Below are 7806 nucleotides of genomic sequence, written 5' to 3' on the forward strand. Positions count from 1 at the left end.
AAAAAATTAAAAAAAAAAAGTGGGCAGAGGCCAGACCACGTGGTCTCGTAAGTGATGGTGTGGAGTTTGGATTTTATTTTTTGTGCAATGGGAAGTCATTGGAGGGTTTTAAACCAGAGAAACAGACAGACAAATAGGATTAGATTTGCTTTAAAAAGAGCACTCTGTGGGGCGCCTGGGTGGCGCAGTCGGTTAAGCGTCCGACTTCGGCTCAGGTCATGATCTTGCGGTCCGTGAGTTTGAGCCCCACATTGGGCTCTGTGCTGACAGCTCGGAGCCTGGAGCCTGTTTCAGATTCTGTGTCTCCTTCTCTCTCTGACCCTCCCCCGTTCATGCTCTGTCTCTCTCTGTCTCAAAAATAAATAAACATTAACAAAAATTTAAAAAATAAATAAATAAATAAATAAAAAATAAAAAGAGCACTCTGGGAGCACCTGGGTGGCTCAGTCTGGTAAGTGTCGGACTCAGGTCATGATCTCACAGGTCGTGGGTTCCAGCCCCGCATCGGGCTCTCTGCTGTCAGTGTGGAACCCGCTTTGGATACTCTGTCTCCTTCTCTCTCTGCCCCTCCCCTGCGCACTCTTTCTCTCTCTCAAAAATAAATAAATAAACAAATAAATAAACAAACATTTTTTAAAAAAGGCACTCTGATTTTGGAAGGAGATAATGACAGTTTAAGTCCACAGAGCACATTTCAAAGTTTACACACGTTCATCGTGCTAGTGTGATAGTTCCGGCTGGTATTCCAATTCTCTCGTTACAGAGCCCAAGAAGTGAATGGGCCACAGAGCTGGGTCTTCAGGTGCCAAGCCCAGAGTTGTTTTCACCCACAACCCCCCCCCATCTTATTTGAAACTATTTTCAAATTACTGTACTAATACACACACACACACACACACACACACACACACACACACATGAATGCCCTCAAGGGAAAAGCAGCAGCAGAAGGGCATAGGCATGAGTCAACCCAGGGCCCCAGGGAGGGCGGGGCAGGGCTGTACCCCTGCTGGCTGCCTCACAGTTCATCCGTGCCCCTTCAGGGCCCCCAGAATCCAGACTCTTTCAAGGCAGTGTTTCTATATTCTTCTACCCATGTTCTCCCTATCGTTAAATCAAATCACTTAAAACAAAACAAAACAAACAAAATTAACATTTAAAGGAAGTTGTTTCATTACCTTAGGTAGAAAATCAGTATCATCTACCATTACTAGAGATGAACCTTAAAGATAAATACAGTAAAAATATAAACACAGTGAAAAAACAATGTTATGCAATTATGAATGTGTTCCATGCTTGAAGGATAGTTTGTTTCTTTTTCTTTCAAGTTTATTCATTTATTTTGAGAGAGAGAGAGAGTGTGTGTGAGTGAGGGAGGGGCAGAGAGAGAGGGAGGGAGAGAGAGAATCCCAAGCAAACTCCATGCTGTCAGTGCAGAGCCTGAGGCAGGGATTGATCTCACAAACCTGTGAGATCAGGACCTGGGATGAAATCAAGATCATGACCGGATACTTAACTGACTGAGCCACCCAAGCGCTTATTTCTTTCTTATTAAAAGAAAAGATCTAAGAGATTTCTCTTTGATAATCAGATGGTCCCAAAGAGAACTGAATAATAGCTCATTGAATGTTAATTGATGCCAAATCTGTAACTCTCCTAAAATCATCTCCTAGGCTGGAGTGGGGGTCTCCCTCCCTTTGGGCCATTCCTCTTTGCAGTAAAAAGAGTGTGGGTCCTTTGGAGACCATCTGAGTCCCCGGTAACAGAAGGCTCCTTCCTTCTGAGTATCTGCCTCCGAACTGGATTGAGCCCTTCTCGGGCAATGACCTAGCACTGAGCTCGTGTCCTGTCTGATGATAGTGGTTTCCGCCTCATAGGTCCTTTCGTCTGACATCCCGGAAGCCAATAATGATAAACAGATGAATACTTTCAACTTAACTGCGAGGGGCCTGTTCTTCCCTGCTGCCTAGACTGCTCCTCTGTCCCCGGTCCCCTCTCAGTTGGAAGGGCTCCTGCTTCAAGGCCACACCCCCTCTGTAAAGGGGTTCCCAGGTGTCCCCCATGTCAGGCTGTGCTGGGCTCCCCGGTGTAACGGTTTTGGCCACAGGACTGCAAGAGTTAGGCGTGTCCAACAGGAAACAGAGAAATAAGGCACCCTGAGGAGGTAAAGGGGCCGCGGCTAGGGAGACAGGAGTCTAGTTTCCAGGCCACTGGTGTGAGCCGGACAAGGGTCTCCCCCTCTGGGGATCCAGTCTCAGCTTCTAAACAGCGGGGGAGCGGGATGAAATGGTCTTTATCTTCAGAGCCTTTATCAGAGTCTGTGAGATCTCCCCTTCTTTCCTTAGGAACAGGCTGTCCTAGGGATGAGTAAGTCCCTGGGACCTTCGAGACCTCACAACCTGGTTTCCAGATGGTCCCCAGAGCCAGCGGGACCGGTTGTCTCCTGGCTGAGCCACAGCCCGCCAGGCCGCTGAGGAGGGTGAGGGCGCCCCCTGGCGGGACCTGGGAGAAAGGCTCTCGGAGCAGTGGGATGGGTCTGAACTGACTGCAGTGGCATCCAAGGACCCATGGAAGGAGCCCAACCCCTCATTTTCCAAATGGGGAAGCTGAGTTCACAGGCGTGAAAGACAGTCTGTTGGGTAAAGTTTCCAGATAAAACACAGGATTCCCAGTTAAACTTGTTTTCATATAAACAAGAATAATATTAACATTTTTTTAACGTTTATTTATTTTTGAGAGACAGAGAAAGGAGCATGAGTGGGAGAGACGCAAAGAGAGAGGAATACAAAGAATCCGAGGCTGTCAGCACAGAGCTCCAAGCAGGGCTTGAACCCATGAGCTGTGAGAGCATGACCTGAGCCGAAGCTGGAGGCTTAACTGACTGAGCCACCCAGGTGCCCAGAAATGAATAATTTAAAAAAATAATAAATTTTCATTTATTTATTTTTGAGAGACGGAGAGGGAACAAGTGGGGGAGGGGCAGAGTAAAAAGGGGACAGAGGATCCGAACCGGGCTCCGTGCAGACAGCAGACAGCCTGATGTGGGGCTCGAACTCACGAACCATGAGATCATGACCCGAGCTGAAGACAGCCGCTTAACCGACAGAGCCACCCAGGTGCCCCAATAATTTTTTTAATGTAAGTATGTCCCGTGCAACATTTAGGACATACTTCTACTAGAAAATTACTTGTTAGGTACTTGAACTTCAAGTGTAAACAGTGTCTTGTCTTTTCTTTTGCTCAGTCTGGCAACTCGACTGCAAGTCCATCCACTGAGTTAATGTCTGAGCTCGGACTGCAGACCAGACATGGGTCAGGGCTCCTTCATCCCTGACTAACGTCCTTTGCTTGCAGCTCTGCCCAGCGTTCAGCAGGGGCATGGGACACGTCCGTTGACATTTCCTGGGAGAGAGCAAGTGGAAGGATATATGAATCTTGTCTTTGACGATCCCAGGAATGTTTTCAACGTTCAGACAGAATGTTTCGAAGAGATGGGTCCTTCCCAATTCATGCTACCATCAAAAGCCCACCTTCAATGTTTTGGTAATAGAATTGCCTGACCTCCCTGTCCTGGTCTGATTTACAAGGTTAGGGAGGAACCTGGGCGAGGAAAGAATCTGCACTGATAACTGGGATTCCTCAGTTTTGCTTCTTGTGGTGAGCATTGAGTAGTGTACAGAATTGTCCAATCAGTATGTCATACACCTGAAACTAATATGACATTACCTATTAATTACACTTCAATTAGAAATAAATAAGTAAATAAGTGAATAAATGTCTGTATGTTCCCCAGGTGCTTCTGATACATAGCAAAGATTGAGACCCCCTGGGTTAGCTATAAGGAAGAAAGGTAGCTGCTTAGATGGGGCAGGTTTTATCTGATATATATCAGTAACTGCCCATCTTCATGATGCATAGGTGGAGGGGGCTGGGTTGTTAAAAAGCACATTCCCAGGGGGCATCTGGGTGGCTCAGTTAGTTGAGCGCCTGACTCTTGATTTCGGCTTGGGTCATGATTTTGTGGTTCATGGGATCGAGCCCTGCATCAGGCTCTGTGTTGATAGTGCAGAACCTGCTTGGGATACTCTCTCTGCCGCTCCCCCTGCGCACTCTCTCTCTCAAAATGAATGAATAAACTTAAAAAAAAAAAAAAGCACTTTCCTAGTCCTATTTCCAGAGATTCTCTTTGAGTAGATCCAGTCTGCGGCCCTGGAATCTTCCCTTTTGACCCGCACTCAGGTTCACCTGTATTTGTAATGTATTTGATTTGTTAAGAAACAAAAACAGAACTGAAGCAAATATGGATGGGTGATAAAGTTCTTCAGATAGGAAGTATATGAATACAAACATTATTCTATTTGCTCTAACTTAAATATTTCACTGAAAATACTTGTAAAACTTAGGAGCATTTTAGGGGTGATCTGTGATGTAGGTGGCAAGAGGGTGGACAGAGATGCCCACTTCCAGATGCAGACTGGTTGCCCTCCATGTCTAAGAGTTGCAGTCTGGGGTGAGATGAGCAGGGCTTCGTCCTGCAGGGTGGGAAAGATTCAGAGAAGCAGAGGTCAGCCTCACAGTCAGGAAGCAAGGAGTCTGAGCAAATGGGAGAGTAAGTGTCAGGCGACTAGGGCTGTGTCTTGTTCGTAGCCGGTGTTGATAAATGACCTCTCTTGCCCTATCTCCTATCACTACTCAGTCACTATACCTTAGCCAAAGGCCTTCTTTGTGTTCCTGAAGCATGCCAAGTTTTGCCGTGCCTCAGGGCCTTCGCACTTGCTGCGCCCTCTGTTGGAACTACCCTCTTTTCCCAGCTTTTCCTTAGTGACTGCCTCTTCGTTACTCTCAGGTCTCAGTTCAAATGTTAGCTCCTCAGAGAGGCCTTTGCTGTCTACCCTTCTTACTCCCATGCTCTGTCCTTCATTTCGAGGATCACAACCTGTAATTATTGTCATATTTATTCATTTTTGTTGCCTGACACCCCCCACCCCGATGCAAAATGTAAGATACATGAACACAGGGACCTGCTCTCTTTTGCTCATCGCTATTGCCCCTCTCCCTGAGCACATCTCGTGGAACATGTTCAGTTCTCCCAGTCAATTATTTGTTGAATGAATGAATGAATGAATGGTGGGGCAAGGCCAGAATAGGGAAAGCCCTTGGAACAAGGGAAAAACGTAGGTAGACATTGGAGTCTGAGAAAATACAGGGAAAAAGCTCCTTGACATTGGTCTTGGCAAAGATTTTTTAGATTTGACACCAAAAGTACAAGTGACAGAGCCAAAAATAGACAAGTGGGACTTCATCAAAGTAAAAAGCTTCTGCACAGCAAAAGAATCATCAATACGACAAGGCATCCTACAGAATGGTCGAAAATATTTGCAAACCATCTAAGGTGTTAATATCCAAAATATATCAGGAACTCATACAACTTAATAGAAAAAATTTTTTTTGATTTAAAAATGGACAGGGGCGCCTGGGTGGCGCAGTCGGTTAAGCGTCCGACTTCAGCCAGGTCACGATCTCGCGGTCCGTGAGTTTGAGCCCCGCGTCAGGCTCTGGGCTGATGGCTCAGAGCCTGGAGCCTGTTTCCGATTCTGTGTCTCCCTCTCTCTCTGCCCCTCCCCCGTTCATGCTCTGTCTCTCTCTGTCCCAAAATAAAATTAAAAAAACGTTGAAAAAAAATTTATAAAAAAAAAATGGACAAAAGGGGAGCCTGGTTAAGCATCCGACTCTTGATCTCAGCTCAGGTCATGATCTCATGGTTTGTGAAATTGAGTTCTGCTCTGGGCTCTGTGCTGACATTGCAGAGCGTGCTTGGGATTCTCTCTCTCTCTCTCTCTCTCTCTCACCCTCTGCCCTTCCCCTACTCATGCACCCCCCCCCCTCTCTCAAATAAACAAATAAGCTTAAAAATTGTTTTAAATGGGCAAAGGACTTGAATAGACATTTTCCCAAGGAAGACGTTCAGATGTTCAACATGGAAAGGTGTTCAACATCACTCATCATCAGGGAAATGCAAATCAAAATGATGGTGAGATATCGCCTCATGCCTGTCCGAATGGTTGTCATCAAAAGCACGAGAGATAAGAAGCCTTGGCGAGAATGTAAAGAACAGGGAGCCCTTGGGCACTGTGAGTGGGAATGTGATTAGCATTAGTGAGTGGGAATGGCATTAGCACAGCCACTGTGGAAAACAGTATGGGAATTCCTTGAAGAATTGAAAACAGAACTATCATATGATCCAGGCACTTCATTTCTGGGCGTATATATCTGAAGGAAATGAAAACACTATCCGGGGGCGCCTGGGTGGCTCAGTCGGTTAAGCATCTGACTTCGGCTCAGGTCAAGATTTCGTGGTTCATGAGCCTTGCATCAGGCTCTGTGCTGACAGCTTGGAGCCTGGAGCCTGCTTCAGATTCTGTGTCTCCTCCTCTCTCTCTGCCCCTCCCCTGCCCATGCTCTGTCTCTCTCTATCTCTCAAGAATAAATAAACTTAAAAAAAAAAAGGAAAACACTATTGCAAAGAAATATCTGCATCCGCATTTTCCTTGCAGCATTATAGACATAGACATAGAGACAACCTAAGTGTCCATCAGTGGGTGAATGGATAAATACAATGGAATATTATTCAGCCATAGAAAGAAGGAAGCCCTGCTCTCTGTGACAACATGGATGGACCTTGAGGGCATTACGCTAAGTGAAATAAATCTGACAAAGAAAGAGCAACATTGTAGGTTCTCACTTATCTCTGGAATCTGAAAAGGCTAAATTCAAAGGAATAGAGTAGAACGGTGGTTGCCAGGGGCAGGGAAATGGGGGAAACGGGGAGACGTTGGTCAACGGGTATAAATGCCAGGCTCTGTGATGAGTAAATTCTGGGGATCCGAGGCACGGTACAGTGACTATAATCAACAACACTGTGTGATATACTTGAAAGATACTAAAAGAGATCTTAAATGTTATCACCACACACACAACAGAGGGAATTCTGTGAGGGGATGGAAGTGTTGATCAGCCTCATTGTAGTAAAGCATTTCTTAATGTATCAAATCATCACATTGTACCCCTTAAACTTACATATGTTGTTTGTCTATACTATTGCAATAAAGCTGGAAAAAAAAACACACCAAACCAAACCTCCACATTTCCTACGTCTCCAATTTAGTAATATTTAGTTCTCCATCTGTTAAGTCTCCGGTCTCTTTTTTTCCCCCAAAGTTTATTTATTTTGAGAGAGAGAGTGAGAGAGCACGCAGGGGAGGGGTAGAGAGAGAGAGAGGGAGGGAGAGAATCCCAAGCAGGCTCTGCACCATCAGCGCGGAGCCTGACCCACGAACCGTGAGATCGTGACCTGAGCTGAAATCAAGAGTCGGTTGCTTAACCGACGGAGCCACCCAGGTGCCCCGTCAGATCTCTTTGGTTGCATATTTGCCGAGGGACATGGCTACAAAAGCAGGCGGTGCAGGGAGGTCAGAATGGTGACGGCATTAGTGCCACCGGGGACGTGACTTTCAGAGGCGGGGATGGACAAACCTCCGTGAAGTTCAGAGAAAGCGAAGGGCCAGCATCCATCAACTCACAGGGTCACAGCACTTCAGTGTATCTTAAAGCAGAACGAAGCAAAACGACAACAAAACAAACAAAAGCCCGAACAGCTTTGCTCATGTTTGCAAAGGCGAGCTAGATTCCGGGCTCAAATCCTTAGAAACAGGATTTCTCCGTCCGTTCGTTGAAGAGCCACGTGGGACGTGGGACAATTCCTCACGGTGCAGGACTCTCTTGGTCTCGGCCCCTGCCCGTTCAAAG

The sequence above is a fragment of the Lynx canadensis genome, chromosome A1 (genome assembly GCF_007474595.2).
Source record: "Lynx canadensis isolate LIC74 chromosome A1, mLynCan4.pri.v2, whole genome shotgun sequence".
Lineage (NCBI taxonomy): Eukaryota > Metazoa > Chordata > Mammalia > Carnivora > Felidae > Lynx > Lynx canadensis.